Source organism: Ursus arctos, chromosome X, assembly GCF_023065955.2.
Source record: "Ursus arctos isolate Adak ecotype North America chromosome X, UrsArc2.0, whole genome shotgun sequence".
Taxonomy (NCBI): Eukaryota; Metazoa; Chordata; class Mammalia; order Carnivora; family Ursidae; genus Ursus; species Ursus arctos.
Genome location: NC_079873.1, coordinates 7,744,244 through 7,764,342, shown reverse-complemented (window position 1 = coordinate 7,764,342; position 20,099 = coordinate 7,744,244). Strand labels below are relative to the sequence as shown.

Genomic DNA, 20,099 nt, shown 5'->3' with positions numbered 1-20,099 from the left:
GGGAGGCGGGGCGCAGGCTGAAAAGGAAGGGCTTCCGTCGAGTACGCAGAAGCGGGCCCGCCCCCTCCCGCCTCGACCTATAAGGGCGAGCGCCGGTCCCTGGCCCCGCCCTTCCAAGCCAGCGCGGGCAGGCAGAGTTCAGGCTGAGCCAGAGGCTTCCATAGAACGAGGCTCTCCAGTGTAGCTCCCTGAAGCTGCAGAAGGGTTGCTTTAGAGGTATTAGTTTTAAAGTTTGTCTTTTAAATTGTATCCCATCAGTTTCAAATATAACAGTGACTCAGATAACATCAGTAGGTGTCCAGAACTGTGGCCGACTCTGGAAATCCCAAAATGAGCAAATCAAGGTTCCGGCTCCCAAGGCCTCCTTAACTGGGTGTGTGAACTTGAAGGTCTGTATTTTCACTTACCTCTAACAGATATTTCGTATTTTTTTCCGCCAGGAATGCAGGCAACAAATCCTAGTAGTGTTAGCAATATGTGGCCCTAATAGAAATCACAGAGAAATTGTCATAAATGATGGTGGTTTCTGCCTTAGAGTACTATTCATCGCTACTTTGAAATTAAGATAATTTTATCTTGTTACTTAAAAGTGTTACTAAGAAGCATATGCCTTTCTGCATCACTGTGATGGAACTGTGAAGCCTGCCCACATGGCTCTCCAGGGCCAGGCAGGCCATCTCCAGCGTGCTGGGGGCTGTTAGCAGCTGACACCTCTGGGCTGAGTCTCTCTCCAGGAATTGCCCTCTGCCAAAGAGAACTGCATCAGGCAAAAGCACATCCCCTCCCTGGGGACAGGCTGCTGCCTCCAAGTGGCCTCTGCAAGGGTATATAAGCCCCAGGCCCTCGCCTCAGAAGGGCCATCCCAGTGTCAGTGGCTGAGGCTTCCATTGTGACTGCATCACGGTCTAACGTCTCCAGTCAGTCTCCCATTGCTGTTCACGAGAGCACTCTGATGCACATTTCTTGGAGTCTCAGCCATTTTAATAAGTCTATTGTAATTTAGATTTGGTGAGGTTGACGGATCAGGAAAGAATTGCCATTGAATAACCAGTTTATTATACTCACAGATCCCAAGAGAGGGGTACACCTCACACGGTGGGTTGCCACATGTGGAAACACTGGAGTCCTTCTGAGCCAGGGGGAGAGGGGGAAGAAACAGGTGAGGCAGGCTCCGGAGCAGGTGTACAGCATATAGTGGCTCTGAGTATGAGAGCCCAAAAGGGAGGTGGTTGGCGAGTGTGGACCTAGCTGCTCAAATCAGGGAACTGACCAGCCACTAGCCGGGGCCTCCAAACTGGATCAAGTCAGCATTTTAAAATCTATATTGTATCAGTGTATATTTCCTGGGGAACCTGACCTTTAATGATCAAAACCTGCTTTTCTAAAATATGTGGATAACTATATTTCAGTATAATTGATTTCTTTAGTGATTTCTTGTATTTTGTTTTATGCACATAGAAATATTATTCTGAGAAGATGCTCATAGACTTCCCGACAATCCACAGGGGCATATGGCACAAAAAGGCCCCAAACCTCTGGTAATGGGAGAGGCATGCATGCAAACAAATAACCATGTTTACATCTCAGTGCATGTATGTGCAGACTATTGGAGGCAAAAGGGAAGACGTGACTGTTTGGAGGGTCATGTGCAGAAAGTGGATAGGAAGGAAAGAAGTAACAAGGATGCTTTATAAAGAAGGAGCTACCAAATAGGGTGTTCAAGGAGAGCTGTAGGTGGGTAGGGAGACTGGGGGGACACTTTCAACCCCAATTCCTACTCTCCTCAGGCAAAGACCTTAACTGTTTCTTCTACTTTTCCTTCCATGTTCCAAACAACATGCTAACACAAACACACGTGTCCCTCCCCATGTGCCAATTGTTCTATGGTTTTGGAGACATTACAGTTTAGTATTTACATTATTGTGACTGAAAATATTTGTTATGACCAAAGATGAATTTTTTTCTCGTACAACTTTTTCAATAGACTTTAATACTTGCCTTTTCCCCCTTTGTCTGTCTATATTTTTAGGTTAACCCTAAGCTTCCCGTCTGCATTGTAAATCTCCTCCCAATGCATTTAAATATGTCAACTAATGTGTATGTTTCCCTTTCTTCCCTTGAGACCTCACTCACAGATAAGCGCCTCACCTCTGCCACTGCCCAGTTCTAAACGGTTTGGAAGTAACTTCTGCTCGTCGTCGTCTTCGGGGACTTCCTTTCAACCTGTGCCTGTCCTGTGTGGCTCTCTGGTTCGTGGATACCCTGTATTCTTCTTTGCATTGTTTTGGGAGCACATCAGTTTTTGAGGTCTTGAGAATCAGAAGCTGTCTTTGGTTTACCCTCCCATGTGATTGATAGTTTGGATATTTAATTCTAGGTTTAGAAACATTTTTCTCAGAATTGTTAAGCAGTTGCTTCATTGTCTTTTAGTTTCCATTGTTGATGTTGAAAAGTCGAATGTCATTTCTTTTTTTCCTTCAACGATATTTTCAACTTCTTTCTTCTAGTGGCCTGAAAAGATGTGCCCTGATATAGACCTTTTGCTTTCGTTGGCTTGGCACCCGATGGGACCATTCATTCTGGAAACCCATAACCTTCACATTGGGGATATTTTCTTGTATTATTAGTTTTCTCGATAACTTGCTCCACTCCCTCCTTCTTCATGTTCTCTTTTAAGGAACCTCTATTCCTCATATGTTGGATTCCTAGACTGGCACTTGTATTTTCTTACATTATTCTATCAGTTTTTCATCTTGTTTTATTTTTTATAAGATTCAAAAAATTTCCTAACCGTTTTATTAGTTTATTTCTGTTATCATGTTTGAACTATCTAAGATATGTGTGCATGTATATTTATATGTACGTGTGTGTTTGTGTGTATGTGTACAAGCGTGTGTGTGTGTGAGTGTGTGTATGTATGTGTACATCTGCCTGTACAAGGCAGTGCGTGTGGCTTAGCCAGTCCCTGGTAATGTTATATGAACTTCTGTTGTCAGACCCAAGGGTTTAGCAGAGATGAAAAATTGAAGCTCTTTTGTAATGACAAACCGAATTTGTGACTGGTTCTTGTAAAGTAAGTCTCCTTTCCAAATCTCCAGTTGCTTACGTGTACAAAGTGCTGCTTTTGTACTTCTGAGAGCTCCCACAATGCCATGTCTTGTGCATGATTCCCTTTTTTCATTTTTCCTTGTTTACTTGCTTAATTTTGCTCTGGTTGCCTTGGCTCATGGTGTGAAATCCAAAAATTTATCTCCGAGACTGGTGTCAAGGAGCTGACTGCCTGTGTTTTCTCCTAGGAGTTTTATGGTCTCAGGTCTCATATTCATGGCTTTCATGTTTTGATTAATTTTTGTGTATGGTATAAGATAGTGGTCCAGTTTCGTTCTTTTGCATGTGGCTGTCCAGTTTTACTGACACCACTTATTCAAGAGATTGTCTTTTCCCCATTGTATATTCTTAGATCTTTTGTTGTAAGTCAATTGGGCATATATGCATAGGTTTATTTCTGGGTTCTTGATTCTTTTCCATTTTTCTATATGTCTGTCTCGATGCCAGTACCATACTGTTTTTATTACTATAGCTTTGCAACATAGTTTGAAATCAAAGTGAGATGTCTCCAGCTTTATTCTTTCTCAAGATTGCTTTGGCTTTTCAAGTTCTTTTGTGGATCCATACAAATTTTAGGATTGTTCTATTTCTGTGAAAAATGCCCTTAGAATTTTGGTAGGGGTTGCATTGAGTCTGTAGAATGCTTTGGGTAGTATGGACCTTTCAACAATACGGATTCTTCCAATCCACGAGTATGGAATGTCTTTCCATTTATTTGTGCCCTCTTCTATGTCTTTCATTAGCATCTTACAGTTTTCAATATACAGGTCTTTCACCTTCTTGGTTGAATTTATTCCTAGGTATTTTATTCTTTTTGATGCAGTTATAAATGGGATTATTTTCTTACTTTCTCTTACTGATAGTTCATTATGAGTGTATGGAAATGCAACTGATTTCCCACAATTTCCTGTCTCAAGCACAATTCTCTATTTTCCCCACAATTTCCTGCTCTCTCCTACAATTCCATATCGCTCCAACTATTCTGTTATTTCCCCAAATTCCCCTTGTCTTCCACGTTTCTGTTTTTCCTCCACAATGATATTCTTTCCCACAATTCTCTGCTCCCTCTCATAATTCCATGTGTCTCCCAGAATTTTCTATCACACCCACAATTCCCTGTTTTTTCCAGAATTCCCCATTCTTTCCCAGAATTCCCCTTGTCTCCTATAATTCCCTATTCTTTCCCACAATTCTCTTTGTTCCTCAGAGTTCCTCTTTTCTCTCACAATTGTTTTCCCCACAATTCTCTACTTGCTGCCACAATTCTCCCTTCCCTTTCTCACTTCCCTGTGACTCCTACAATTCCTTGTCACTTCAGCAATTCCCTTTTGCCCCACATTCCCTGTTGTTTCCCACAATTCCCTCTCTAAGTACAATTCTCTGTTCTCTCCAACAATTCTTTATTCTTGCCCATAATTTTCTGTTCTCTTCCACAATTCCACATCTCCCACGATCCCATCTCAAGCACAATTCTCTGTTCACTGCCACAATTGTCTCTTCTTTCCCACAGTTTTTCCCCTTATCTCCCACAACTGTTTCTCTCACAATTCCCTCTATTTCTAACAATTCTTTATTTTCTTACCCAATACACCATTATCTCTTATAATTCTCTCTTCTCTCATAATACTCTTTTCTCCCACAATTCTTGTTTTATCTCACAATTGTCTTCTTTTCTTCTTACAATTCTGTTCTCTCCCACAACTCCCCTTGTCTCCCACAATTCTTCCCCTTTTCCACAATTTCCTAGTCTCTCCACAGTTCTGTTCCTTCCCACAATTTATTGTTTCTCACAACTCTTTGTTCTCTCCCACAATTCTTAAGCTCTCCCACAATTTCTTGTTCTCTACAACAATTTCCCTTGTTTCCCACAACTCTCTGGGTTCTCCCACAACCCCCACAATTCTGTTTTCTCCTGCAATTCCTCTGCTCTCCCACAATTCCTTGTTCTGTCGTACAAGTTCCCTTGTTTCCCACAATTCCCTATTATCTCCTACAGTTTGCTTTGTCTCCCACAATTCTCCATGCTCTCCCACAATTCCTGTTGTATCCCACAATTCCACTGCTCCCCCATAATTCTGTTCTCTCCCACAATTCCTCTGCTGTCTCCCACAGTTCTCTGCTCTCTCCCACAATTCCCTTTGCCTACTGTAAGTTTCCATGCTTTCCCACAATTCTCTGTTCTCTCCCATAATTCCTCTGGTCCCCCATAATTCCTTGTTCTCTCCCATAAGTCCCCTTGTTTCCCACAATTCCCTGTTATCTCCCACAGTTCCCTTTGTCTCCCACAATTCTCCATGCTTTCCCACAATTCCTGTTATTTCCCACAATTCCACTGGTCCCTGTAATTTTGTTCTCTCCCATAATTCCTCTGATCTCTCCCACAATGTTCTGCTCTCTCCCACAATTCCTTTTGTCTACCATAAGTCTCCTTGCTTTCCCACAATTCCTATTGTTTCCCACAGGTCCCTGTTCTGTCCCATAATTCTTTCTCCCATAATTCCCCTTGTCCCCCACAATTCCCTGTTCTCTCCAACAATTCCCATTGTCTTTCACAATGATCTGTGTTTTCCCACAATTCCCATCGTTTCCCACAATTCCTTGTTCTTCCCCACAAGTTTGTTCTCTCCCACAATTTCTCTGCTCCCCTACCACTCTCTATTCTCCCTCTCATTCTCTTTGGTCCCCCACAATTCTCTTTTCTTTCACAGTGTCCCTCATTGCAGGTAGTTCCCTGTTGTCTCCCACAATTCTCTCTTCTTTCCATAACTCTCTTCCCTCCCACAATTCCCTTTGTCACCTACAATTCTCTATGTTTTCCCACAATTCCTGTTGTTTCCCACAATTCCCTGTTCTCTCCCACAATTCCCCTTGTTCCCCACTATTCTCTATTCTCTCCCACAATTCCTTGCTCCCCCACAATTCTGTTCTCTCCCATAATACCTCTGCTCCCCCCCTTCTCTATTCTCTCCCACAATTCCCTTTGTCTCCCATAGTTCTTTGTCTTCTCCCACCATTCCCCCTTGTTACCCACAATTCCCTGTTCTCCCACAGTTCCCTTTGACTCTCACAAGTCTTCATGCTTTTCCACAGTTCCAGTTATTTCCCACACTTCCTTATTCTCTCCTATAGTTCCATTTGTCTCCCACAAGTCTCCATGATTTCCCACAGTTCCTATTGTTTCCCACAGTTCCTTGTTCTTTCCCATAATTCTCTTTTCTCCCACAATTCCTCTTGTCCCCCACAATTCCCTGTTGTCTCCCACAAGTCTGCTTGATTCCCATCATTCTCTGTTCCTTCCCACATTCCCTGTTGTCCACCAGTTCTGTTTTCTCCCACAGTTCCTCTGCTACAATACCATTGCTCTCTCTGACAAACCCTCTAGTCCCCCACAGTTCTGGTTTTTTTTCACAATTCCCTTTGTTTCCCACAATCCTCCATGCTTTCTCATAGTTCCTGTTTCCCAGAATTCCCTGTTCTCTCCCACAAGTCCCCTTGTGTCCCACAATTCTCTGTTTTCTCCCACAATTCCAGTTGTGTCCCCACAATTCTTTGTTCTCTCCCACAATTCCCTTTGACTCCCATAAGTCTCCATGCTTTCCCATAATTCCTCTTATTTCCCACAATCCCTTGTCCTCTCCCAGCATCCTCCCTTGTTACCCACAATTCCCTGTTCTCTCCCACAATTCCCTTTGACTCTCACAAGTCTCCATGCTTTCCCACAATTCCTATTGTTTCCCATAGTTCCTTGTTCTCTCCCACACTTCCCTTTGTCTCCCACAATCCTCCATGCTTTCCCACAATTCCCATTGTTTCCCACAATTCTGTTTTCTCCCACAATTCCCCTTGTTTCCCCCCATTCTGTATTCTCTCCTACAATTCCTCTGGTCCCCAACAATTCTGGTCTCTCCCACAATTACCCTTATTTTCCACAAATCTCTGTTCTCTCCTACAATTTTCTGTTCTTTCCCACAATTGTCTATTCTTTCCCACAATTCCCCTTGCCTCACACAATTCCCCTTTTCTCCCGTAAGTCCCTGTTTTCTCCCACAATTCTCTGTGTTTCCCCATAATTCCACTTGTTTCCCCCAATTCCTCTGGTCCCCCACAATTCTGTTCTTTCACCATTCCCCTTTTTTCCATAATTCTCTGTTCTCTCCCACAATTCCTCTGCTCACCCACAGGTCTCTGTTCTCTCCCACAATTCCCTTTGTTTCCCACCATTCTCTGTTCTTTCCCACAATTCCCGTTTCCCACAATTCTCTGTTCTCTCCCCCAAATTTTCCTTGTTTCCCACAGTTCTCCTTTTTTCCCACAATTCCCTGTTTTCTCCCACAGTTATGTTCTTTCCAACAATTCCTTTTGTTGCCCACGATTCCCCCATTCCCTCCCACAGTTCTCTCTTTTCTTCCACAATTCCCCTTGTTCCCCACCCTTCTCTAGTTTATCCCACAATTCCTCTGTTCCCCCACATTTTTGTTCTCTCCCAAAATTTGGTCCCCCACAATTCCGTTCTCTCCCAAAATTTCTCTTGTCCCCCACAATTCCCTGTTCTCTCCCACAATTCCCCTTGTTTCCCACAGTTCTCTATTCTTTCCCACAATTCCGTTTTCTTTCATCTTCTACAGATATGCTTAAAGATGTGAGAAATGATGTAAGTTTGTTATTACTCATTGTAGTATTGTTTGTAATAGGAAAGGATTAGAAACCATCCAAATTTATATAATTAATGGAAGACCAGTTACATAAATTATATTAATCCATATGGTGGAATAATATACAACCGTTAAATAAAAAGCAAAAGGAATGTTTTATGTAACTATATGGAAAGCCTCCAAGATATTTTAGGTAAAGAAAAACGAGAGTGAAAACACCCTGTGAAATATGATACCATTTGTGTAAAAAAATGGAGGTGGGGAGAGAAGGGCTCTTCTATAGCACGTGACAGTGTCTGCTACACTGGAATAACCCCTACTTAGCCTTTAAAAGTCAATTCAGGGTGACCATTGCCCAACACTGTAAGCTGTAAGCGTGTTTAATGCCACTGAATTGTACCTTTAAAAATAAAGTGGTAAAAAGAAGTCAATTCAGAGGTCATCTCCTCCAGAGTAAAGGCCATGGCTAAATACATTTTCCTTATATTCCCACAGTAACTTTATGAATTAGCCACAATAAATGCAATTGTCTGAATGTATGTCTGTCTTGCTCCTTAAGGTATTGGCGAGGCTGTTGGTGGGGACCATGTCCCACCCATTCCATGGACTCTGATACTGGCTCCATGTCCAGCATATGGTGGGCGCTCAGGAAGTATTTCTCTGTCAGCCTGTCCTACAGATTTCAGACTCAGGACTGCAATGTCAACGTCTGCTGAGTTCGATATTTTCATGCACTACAAAGTGATCACCCCAATAATAGTTACCATCCATCGTCATACAGTTGGCTTCCTTCACCCTTTTTGCCTATCCTCAACCCACTTTCCCCCCTGATAACCACCAATCTGTTCTCTGTATCTGTGGGTTTTGTTTGTTCTGTTTTTCGGATTTCACATGTAAGTGAAATCAGATGGTATTTGTCTAATTCTATATGATTTCTTTTAACTTTACTTACCTTCCTAAAGATTAGTAGCCCTAAAGTGATATTTGGGGTTAGGGCTTCAATGTATAAATTTTGAGTGGGACACCGTTCAGTCCATGACAATAAGTTAGACTTATTTTCTGTTAGTCATCTTTCCTGGGTTTTTTCTTACGGTGAGTTTTGCTTTGAGTAATTTTTGTGCACCTTAATTTGCAGTCTTTTCTTTCATGGTTTCTGAGTATTAATAGCATAGTCAGAAGTACTTTCTTTTAAGTTCTAAATAAATTCTTTCATATTTTTTCAAGTTTCCACTTTTTATTTTAAAACATTAATAGAGTTGAAATTTATCCTGGCGTAAGGAATAAATTACAGCGACAATCCCCCTCTCTGTTTTTCAGACAGTTACTTTGTTGTCCCAGGATGATTTATCCAATAAACTATCCCTCCAGACACCCCTTCACCCATTCTTAGATTTGAGATGTCTCCTCATTATTAAGACATTAAATCCCCATGTATTTTTGGACCTATTTGTAGATTTTTTAGTCTGAGCTGTTGTCATATCCATGAACACACCAATACCACATTCACTGAGGTATTGGGACCATCTGGCAAATCACTAACCTCTCATTACACTTCTTTTTCAGAATTTTTCTTGATACTTTTTGCTTATGTATATTGCTGAATGAAATTTGTAGTTGGCTGGTTACGTGTTTTTTTTTTTAACCTGCACAGTAATTTCATTGGGATTATGTTAAATTTATATATTCATTCAAGAAGACCAGAACTCTTTAGAAAAATGAGTCATCCTATGCAAGAATATGCAGGACCCTCCCAAATATTCGGTTCTTCTTTTGTGTCCCTCAATACCATTTCTAAGTGTTTCTTCAAATCTTAAATATTTTTTGGTGAGCTTATTTCTTGGCATTTAAACTCTTGTTGCAGTGGGAGGGAAATCCCTTCTTCCTTATGTCTTCAAACTCCCGTTGGCATATTTATGAACGCTGTTGGCTGCGTTCACCTTATGTTCTACAATGTTTTGAATTTTCTTATTGTCTTTGGTCTTATTTTTCTGTTTATATTGGGTTTTCCAGGGCTTCTTTCGTATCATCTCAATTAATAACTTCACTTCCTCATTTCTCACTCTAACGCCTCGAATTCTTTGCACTGCCAATTGCATGGGCTAGGGACTTCCCACAAAATATTAAATAATAGAAGTGGTGGTAGGCATTTCATCATCTTGTGGCAATGTTTCTAGCGTTATTTATCCAGGAAACGTGTTAACTTTCGACTGGCTTAGATACAGTTTTCTTAAATCATGTTCACAAAGTCTCCATATGTCTCTGTTTTATTATGAGTTGTAAAAAAATCAACAAATGCTTTGGTGAATGGACTTCCATGGAAGATGATAAAGGGGTTGTTTGCTATCTAAGTTACCGTGAACTGAGCCAGCACAGGCAGAAAGAGGAGTCCACAGCAGAGATGACCATGGGAACATGAGTCCCTGGGAAGTATCACGTAACTTAGGGAAACTTGATCTTCCATGGATCTGGAGATTCCAGTGGATCAGATCTTGAGCTCCAGGGGATAGGGAGGCCAGGCCTAGCTGACAATGGCTTAAACTTTGCTTAAGGGTGCACTTATTAAATACCTATTATATAAAATATGGTGAGTCGATCATAAAACATTCTGTGGTCTTAAAGTAATATGCGTATGTCTGCGTGCCTGTACAGTTGCTTTTGATTTTATAGTTTGGACTAGTGCTTCTCCTACTTCAGTGTGCACACAGATCCCCTCAGGATCGTGTTAAAATGTAGATTCTGATTCAGTGAGTCTAGGTGGAGGATGAGAGTCTGTGTCCTCACGAGTGAGTGCCCAGGGGACGCCAGTGCTGCTGGTCCAAGGACCATGCTTTGGATGGCAAGGTTTTAGAGTACCGTATGTGTTGTTCATAAAAAAAAAAAATACAGAGGTCAAGAGCAAGCATTTGGAAATTTTTGCCACAGTTTAAAAGAGTGATTTTATATCTGGTGAATCCGAACTTAGGCTTGTGTCTTCTTGTATGTTTGCTTTTTACTTCATTAGTAATATTTTGTCTTTGTTGTTGTTTTACAAAAATATTGGTCTGTGATTAGAAATTAAAAAAAACCCCTAGTCCTCCACTGCAGATAGTTCAAGAAGCTGTACTTTCAACTACCTCATAGTGAGAGAAAACTGCTTCTCTCCCTTCTCTCATGTGGAAGCAAGAGAACTTACCTAAAGTTCTCAGTTACCCCAAATGAATTCAGCTTTATATTTAGCGACTAGAAGAGATGAGTAGGACTATTCCACTATTTACAATTGTAATTCGCCCCTACCTTTATTTACGTAACAGTTTTAATAATAATAATATACTCGGCTTATTTTTAAAAATTCCTTTATAATTGCTCAAAGTGGTCTTCTACTTTAATTCATTGCTTTTTGCAGTATTGCCGTGCTGAGCACTGAGCCACCCGAGGCGAGAGAGGAGCGTGTGCACCGATGTGGCTGGAGGCCCACCTGCAAGAGCTCCCCTGTGCAAACCCCTTCATCCCCAGGTGAGCCTGCTTTCGTGACGAGTGGCTGCTAATGTGGGAATGCACCGGTTGTCCTTGCGAACATCGTGCAATGCATATGTACTGTATCAGGGGAAATAGAAACAGTCGATTGTGTCTTATACTGGTGGTTAAATATTTACAAGAAATTCCATTTCTGGGAACTTGGCTTGACTTTTTTGTTATTGTTGTTGTGTGTTCATCTGCTTCGTTCTCTATGAGCACTTGACAGCATATGTGAGAATTCCACCTCCATGTGTGGTGGAGAAACGGTTAAAATTAAGAACGTTCTGGGGCGCCTGGGTGGCACAGTGGTTAAGCGTCTGCCTTCGGCTCAGGGCGTGATCCCGGCATTATGGGATCGAGCCCCACATCAGGCTCTTCCGCTATGAGCCTGCTTCTTCCTCTCCCACTCCCCCTGCTTGTGTTCCCTCTCTCGCTGGCTGTCTCTATCTCTGTCGAATAAATAAATAAAATCTTAAAAAAAAAATTAAGAACGTTCTATCTGTTCATTTAGAGAGTTCCTGAAAATTAATGTGTGTATGTTTGCGTGTGGCTATTATTTTATTGTAACGGTGAACAGCGCAGCCTGGCTCCCAAAGTATGAGGAAACACTGAAAACCATCACTTTGAATCATTAGCTCCAATAGATGAATTTGTTTTGGGAAAGTTATGTCCCTGAAGAGAAACCTCGGCAACATGCTTAGGTCATTTGCTAAGGAGGACAAGGGAGATTTTCATTGTTGGGTGGTGTTTATTAGTGGGAACATCGTGTCCTTATAAAATAATTATTTTCTCTACCTTTCCTCTTTTTCTATATTATTCTTTTTCCTCACTCTCTCCCTTCCTTCCGTCCTTCCTTCCATCCTTCTCTCCCCACAATCCCCCCCTTCCCTTGCTTTTAACAAATTATTGAGGACCTACTATGTGCAAGATCTTATGCTAGACACGCACAAGAAGATATGCTTTGGCACTAATAATGAGGCCCCCAGACAACTGGGATTTAAAAGAGATTTGATGAAGTTTATCCTTCAAAGTGGGGGTGGAGGAGGAGAATGTTCTGTCCTGAAAGGAAACAAGATCTGAGTAAAGGAAGCTGAGGGACATGCACTTCCGCTCAGGACGTAGGAGTGGCAGGAATGTTTAGCATGTAGGAGGTTAGCACCAGGATAGTATTATTTACAGGACTATGAGCCTGGCCTCTAAGCTAAAAGGGGCATGGGGACGAGGCATAGTAGGTAGTAAACCAAAAGAATTCACTGTGATCTGAAAACTGTGTTGAAATATGGACTCCATTGTGGGTAGGGAGGCAAGAACCTTCCCTTTTCTGAGCTGAAGGTAAACCTCTTTAGTCTGGACTTGCTTTCTTCAATTCTAGTTCTTCCTTTTCTAGAAAACGAGGTGACATACATTTTGCCAGCCATAAAAAGCACTGACTGTATTTAATGCAGATTTGTGGGCTTATTATGCTATAAAAGTGTTCCTTGGCTGTTTCATATGTAACGTATGTTCTTTTCCACAAAATACTTTGTATTTTTGGGATCCCAAAGAGCCCACCTTCTGTTTTTCAGCGAAAACATTCAGTGGCTGCAGTGGCATGAGTTCTCATCTCTACTCTAGGCCGTCTGGATGCCACCCACTGAGAGTCTTTTCTGGACTTAGTGATTTGGTGCTGGTCACTTCCACCTTCTCTGAGAGTGGAGCCTCAGCGTAGAGACCAGATTGAAAAGTCTGAAAACTCTCTTTTGCTTCTGGAACCATGAAAGCAGCTGCTGCCTCTTATCTGTCTTTTCTCCTTGGCACCTCACACGGTGTCTGCACCTGCCTAACGTAGAGATGGTTAGATCCGGGTCATCAGGAAAGAGAAACAAAGCCCACAGCATACTACTAAGTGGCTGCAACATCATCCCTGCACTGAAGACCCGCTTGCTCTCCTTTGTTTTCCATAGGATGCCTTTCTCAACTAGGTGGAAGGATGGGCTGATGGGTGGCTGGAAGAATGGATGAGGATCAGATGGGATAGTAGGTGGGTGGATGGGTGGGTGATGAATTCAATCTCGTACATCAGTCCCTACTGACTATTGAGACTGTTCTGTGCCAGTAAACTCTGTCTGATGACTTAGGGCACCTCTATCACCTATGTTTGGGTTTCATCTGCTCGAAGTTTGAAATCACTAAAACTTTTATTCATTTCATTCTGCCACTTCAGGTATAATCTGCTGAAAGTTTTGCCAACCTGACAGTGACATTTCTATATAATTTGTGTGGGTTTAATGTTGGCTTTTGCAACGTTATACATATATGGCTTATAAACCTTCACTTTTATTGGCTTTGAATATTTTCTCACCTCCTTGGACAATGTTACAAAACATTTTATGGTGGAAAAGTTTACAGAGGGATAGCACAAGTCCCAAAAATCATAGTTATTAATAGCGGTTTAATTGGACCGGAAAAAAAGGAAACCTGGGTCTGGATCCTCTAAATTAAAAAAAAACTAATTTGAGGTAATCACATTCCTACTGGACTTTGCAGCTATGATAGGATAGGAATTTTTTTCAAGGGGCACGCCAATTGGTGAGATCTGTCCAATTGCATATTTCTTGTCCATTGCATGAATGTGTGACCCCATGACCCAGCAGCTATTAGTTTGACATTACTAACACACCTCCACACAAACTTTTCATAATTTTCGTGAGAATTAAAAAAAAAATTCTTTTTTAAACAGCTTGGGAGGGAAGAATCCTAAGCCTTTTGGAGTTAGAATATCCCTGACAAAAAAAAATTGCCACTGGGGGGCGATGGAGGCTCAGAAACCTCCCTGTTATTCCCCGAGGCAACCGAGCACTTTAGCTGGTTTATTTATTCAAAGCTGGAATTTGGACGTGCGAACCACCAAGCTCAGAGAAATTCCTGGATGAGGAGCACGGTCCTGGGAAAAACCTACCAAAGATGGAATTAGCACCTTGGCGGACCGCCTTTAACGCAAAGAGCTTTCCTTCCTTGTGGGTCTTAAGAATTGACTTCAGTTCCCATCAGTCTGAAACAGAGGAAGGCGAGTCAAACTGCAAGGAACTGAGACAGCAAAGTGTGCTCATTTATCAGTACCAGCAAACGCACGTACGCCCGCAGAGCGCGGTGCGCATGGCGTTAAGGCATCTCCCAGCCACTTGGCTCAGAGTTTTGGCTGGTGTGGGCAGGCCTCGGTCGGGTCCTTCCCTCTGGAGAGGGGGGAGGTTGCAGAGTTTCTCGCAGGAAACTGACTCATAGCTAACTCTTTAGGTGACAGTTGAGGAATCTAGCAAGGCAGAGCTTAGACAGGTTCAGAGAGGTATCTTTTGGAAAACAAAGGAGGAAAAACAATGGGTCTTCGCCAAAGGGGTAATTCTGCAGCCACTTGGTGGGGTGTGTCGGGCTGTATTTCTCCTTCTTCATGCTGGCCGAGCTTGGGCCCGCTGGTAGCTTTGGGGTTCAGCCCTGGCATCAGACTGTGGCTAGCTCCCTCTGTCAAGCAGTGTCAATGTTGTTGGCCCAGCCGTTAATCTTGCTTGATCTTCTTTTCCCCAGATCGATACCATCGGTGTCCCAGTGTAAGGTTTTTGTCTTGCTTCTACTCCAAGACGGGCCAAAGGACAGGGAGATGTAGAACTCAGGAAAGCAAGCCCAGCCTGTGCTCTGTGCGTCACAGAAGGCACACACCTATCCGAGAAATGGTGTTACGTCCCATGTCCCATAGGCTGTCCATTTCTAAGGCCCTCTGACCTGGCAGAGGCATGGCCCAGGAGTTCTAAGATTGCAGCTAGGAGCGGGACTTGTGGGTCCCAACGTCCAGTGCCCCGTGCCCTCTGGGAGTTGCTGATGCATATTTCCAAGGACACTCGGAAGATCTGGAAGTATGTTATGTTGGTGAGGACCTTTTGGGTTTTGAGTGAAAAGTCTGACTTGGATTAGTTAAGCAGACAAAGGAATGTATTGGTTCACAGGCCCGGAAAGTCCGGGGCTGCGTAAGACCTCAAGAAGGGCTGGATCTGGGGGGGCTGTGCCTCCCTCCCTCAGCACAGCGTCCCTTTGTGGGGATGGCTCTCTCCCAACTTCTTTAATATTCTGGGGACTTGGCTCGTATTGGGTCACATAGTTTCCCTTCCATCAGCTGCTGTGTCTCAGGGTAGAATGGGGCGATATGATTTGCAGGGGCCTGGAATGTTGTACCTGGCAGCCCACCCAGGACCATGTGAAGTGGGAACGAGGCCGCTGCTCAGAGGACTTGATGTGGCTACGCGAGAGCGGCAACACGCCGCACGCAGGGCGTTCGTCTGGGTGCACAGCACGATCAGGAAGCCGAGTCCTGGTGAGAGGTCCTCTAGCCAATAGTAAGAGTAACCCCAGCTGCTGTTTGGCTTCCTTAAATTCTTCCATAGGCCTAAAGAAAAGGCTCCGGATTCATATTTGGGGACTGTCTCCACTAATTCAAAGAGGATCTAAGAACTGTTTTCTATTGACAAAGGCCACTATAAACAGAAACCCGAGCTGTAGTAGATACAATAAGGAAAGCACCCTGAGTTCAGTGTCGGATGCTGAAAAGGGAACATACTGTCTAATAATGGAAAGGACCAGCAATTGCATTTAGGACTAACAGCCCCAAAATTATCCTTGGAAACCCCTTAAGGTCTACATAATTATTTGCAGGGTTCCCTTAATGCACGTGGTCTGCTTTCATATGAAACACGTGCCCTGGCACAAAACAAACTGAAAGAAAATAAAATGTCAAGAAACCAAGGACCCAAAGTAGTTCTTTTTTTTTAATTTTTTTTTTTATTTGACAGAGATAGAGACAGCCAGTGAGAGAGGGAACACAGGCAGGGGAAGTGGGAGAGGAAGAAGCAGGCTCCCAGCAGAGGAGCCCGATGTGGGGCTCGATCCCGTAACGCTGGGATCACGCCCTGAGCCGAAGGCAGACGCTTAACCGCTGTGCCACCCAGGCGCCCCCCAAAGTAGTTCTAAGCAGAAACTAGTAAGGTGTGGATGGAGACAGCCGGATATTTGGGCCTGAGTGACAACAGTGTGTGAGGCTGAGAGGGAAGCTGTGGTGCTGGTGGGACCATTTATCCAGGCCACAGGCCCGGCAGCCACATCCACACATGATTCCTAGGTCATGTGGTGGGGCGGCCCGGAAAGGGCAACCTTCTTAATGTTCGCGATCTTCTCCTGGCTTGCTGGCTATAAATGTGGCAGTCACTTCTCGTTGTGAGCCTTCCCCGCCTCATTGGTGAAGTGGCAAGAGTGCGACCTAGGGAGTCATCTTGCAGATAAAACAAGCAATCCTACATTGGCCTAACCCGGGAGTCAGCACACTCCTGTGAAAGACTGAAGGGTAACTACTTGGGGCTTCGTGAGCCAGACTCCGGCAGCTGCTCACCTGTGCCCCCCGAGCAGAAGCCTGGGCAGTTTGTCCATGGTGGGTGTGACCATGCACCAAATAAAGTTTATTTACAAAATAGAGGGGGCCTTCTGAGTAGGCCTGCAGGCCCTAGTTTGCTGACCTCAGGCCCAACTAAATGTCCCTCCCTGCTCTCCCTGTTAGCCCTCTTGTCCCTCGTCAGAGAACTTCTTTGTATGGACTCACTTGTGCCCCCCACCAAGTTCACAAGTTGAAGCCTTAACCTGACATGTGCCTGTATTTGAAGATGGGCCTTTAAGAGGTCATTAAAGTTCAATGAGGCCCAAAGAGTGGGGTGTCAGTCTGCCAGGGCTGGTGTCCTTGTAAGAGAAAGAGACACCGCAGCTCCCTGTCTCCGCCAGATGAGGACACAGCAAGGCAGCACCCCCGGTGGCACCTGGAGCTCAGACTCCCAGGCTTCAGAACTGTGGGAAAATGAATATCTGCTGCTTAAGCCACCCCGGCTATGGTAGTTTGTTGTGGCGGCCCCGGGGGACAAGTACAATGGCCCAGTGATTGTGTGAATGCTGTGGCCACCTTACAGGTCTTTCTTCACTTTCCCTCTCCCTCTTCCTTTCTTCCTCCTTTCCTCCCTTCCTTCCTTTTCAAAAATGTTTACTTCTCTCCAGTGGAGCTCAAAAACATTTGCCCTGCTTAGCCTACCAAATCTGTGTGAGACTCAGATTAAATAGAAAACATGAGGTACAACATAGGAGAAGCAGTTACTACGGTATTTCTGTTTAAGCTCTACCACCTATCTTTGCAATCGTAAACTACCACATGGCACAGCCGATCTGGACCCAAATGTTGGGGCCCCCTTCCCCCTCCCCCTGCACAAGGTTGCTTGGGCAATGAAGTGATGTTTGTGTTTATTTGCTTGGGCACTTTTATTGTTTGAGCGGTAGCGGAGCTACAAGGAGGCCAGGAGGAGAAAGCGTGGATGAAAAGGTTTCTAGTTCTAGTCCAAAAAGAGCGTTTTCCCTCCACCCTTCGATGGTCAGTGGTATCGTGTCCTTCATTCAGCAAATACAGATACTCTCTACCCCATGTCGGGTGCTGTGCTGGGTAGATACAGAAGTGACGAAACCGATAAGGCCTCTGCCTTCAAGTTGACGTTCTGGTGGGGCGTGTGTGTGTGTGTGTGCGCACTCGTGCCCACTGGCAGAGGGGGAGAGGAGGTTAGGCTCAGAACAGAGAACAACTGAATGAAGAAAATTTCTCTGAAGAAAACCAATTGGGTCCCATGTCAGAAGTTACAGGTGTGGGCCTGCTGGAGACAAAATCCACAGTGTCCATGGCCTCTTCATCTCCCCTTTGTTCCTCTGTTCTCCTCTCTTCCCTCAACTCCAATATCCAAGAACAGCTCCTAGTTTCTCCCAAAAATGTTGAATCAAGATGGTGGTCTTCTTGTTGGGATTATTCCTCATATGATTTACAAATACAGGTCACAGTAATAGTAACAACTCTTATTAACATGTCCTTCTGGCCTGGGTACTACTCTGCTAGGCCTTTTTTTGGTAATAAATTTTAAATTTTAGAATAGTTTATTTTTACAGGAAAGTTGCAGAGACACACAGAGTTCCCATATGCCCCACACTCAGTTGGTCCTATTATGAACATCTTACCTGAGGATGGCACATTTGTCACAAGCTATAAACCGATTTTGATACATTAGTATTAGCTAACATCCACTCTTTACTTGGATTTCATTAGTTTTTACCCTAATGTCCTTTTTTCTGTTCCAGGATCTCTTCCAGGATGCCACAGTACAGTTGATGGTCATGTCTCCTCTTGGCTGTGACATTTACTCAGACTTTCATTATTTTTGATGACCTTGACAGTTTTGAGGAGTACTGGTCAGGTATGTTGTAGAATGTTCCTCAGCTGGCTTTTGTCTGATGCAATGCATTATTTCTTATTCTCATGGCTAACCTTCAGTGTCAGTATAAATTACTCATTTCATCATTACAAATGAAAACACTGAGGCACAGAGAGGTTAAGGAACTTCCCTAAAGTTGCACAGCTAGCAAATGACAGAAACAATGATTCAAAGTCAAGACTGACACGACTTCATGCCACACGTACTATGCCTCCCCAGCCCCTCTCTGCTGAATTCCTGACAATGAAAGAGTTCCCTTCAAGGCTGTCAGGGTGATTTCTTTGGTAGTTGTTCCTTCCAAATAGTTTTAAATAATTTACTATGTTTAATTAAATTAGAGCAATTTCCCCAATCAGTTACTTGCTGAACTGATTCTTTGTGTAACTTCAGTGGTTGTCTTCTCAGGGCAATTGATTAATCGAGAAAGAACTTCACTAAGAAGTATTCAAGCGTCTGTGTTTCTCGGAGTGGCTCTCAAACCGTGCTCAGCTGGAATGCATGTGTATCACCCGGACTGCTTGTTAAATGTCCGCTTCCCTGGGGTAGGATGACCAGCCATCCCAGTTTGCCCAGACGTGAGCTGTTCCCAGAATGTGGGATTTTCTGGCTAAAACCAAAACCGGGACAGTCCCAGGCAAACCAGGATGGTTGGTCACCCTACCACAGAGCTATGGTGAATTGCTAGGGCCCAGCAAGCTGCTTGTAAACAAACTACCCAGCAGATCGTTCTGAACACACACAAGTAGGAGATCCCCTACATCAGACGTGGGAGTGGATTACTGGAAGAACTGCTGCTGGGTTTCTGGCCACACTGAAAAAGCACTGAGTTTCATATGTTTGATTCTGCCTGAAGTTGATGTAGAACATTGTCACCCAGCGTTCAGCCCAGATGACATCAGGGGGGATGCTTTTTCACTCTTTAGGTACGAGATGGGCACTACTTTTCCAACTCCACAGTTTTGTTGAGGGATGATGGGAGCGCCCAAAAGATCTTCTGGGCCTTCTGAGGCCGTTATTTATCAGTTGGGATTGATCAATCTGGGCTAATCTGGGGGCAGTGGTTCTCTACCTTGGCAGATGAATGGAATCACCAGGGAGAGTGTAAAAACCCTCATGCCCAGGCCCAGCCCAGACCAATTCCATCAGAATCTCTGGGATTGGGAGCCAGGCACCAGTAATTCGACAGTTGGAGAACCATGGATCTAAAGCAGCCCTGGGCAGTAAAATAATATGTGAGCTGTAATTTTCTAGTAGTCATATTTTAAAAAGGAAAAATAGCACATGAATGTTAATATATTAAATTTAACACAGCATATCTGAAATTTTATCTTTTTAACCTATAATCATTATGAAAATGATCAATTACACATTTTATGTACATTTTCTCATCCTAAGTCTTTGAAATCTGTGTGCCGTTTATACTTTACAGTACTTTTCACTTCAGATGCTGAGTTTTTATCAGAAATACTTGATCTGTATTTAGATTCATATATACCTGAGTTGTTCCAAATGTGTTTAACTTAAAAGTAGTCCAGTC

At 43.5% G+C, this 20,099-nt stretch overlaps 1 protein-coding gene across 3 annotated transcripts in view; it reads left to right on the top strand.

Moving 5' to 3' along the window:
- The first annotated feature begins 120 nt into the window (after positions 1–120).
- Positions 121–20,099, top strand: part of MID1 (midline 1) — a 569,906-nt gene continuing 549,927 nt past the window's right edge. The window contains exons 1-3 of one of the 3 annotated variants that reach the window (XM_044391873.3): positions 121–389; positions 11,143–11,252; positions 18,429–18,544. The gene's annotated coding sequence lies outside the window, so the exon portion shown is untranslated. Of the gene's footprint in view, positions 390–2,122; positions 2,250–11,142; positions 11,253–18,428; positions 18,545–20,099 lie in introns of those variants that run through there. The other 2 variants (XM_048213242.2, XM_048213241.2) reach the window with 2 other exon arrangements.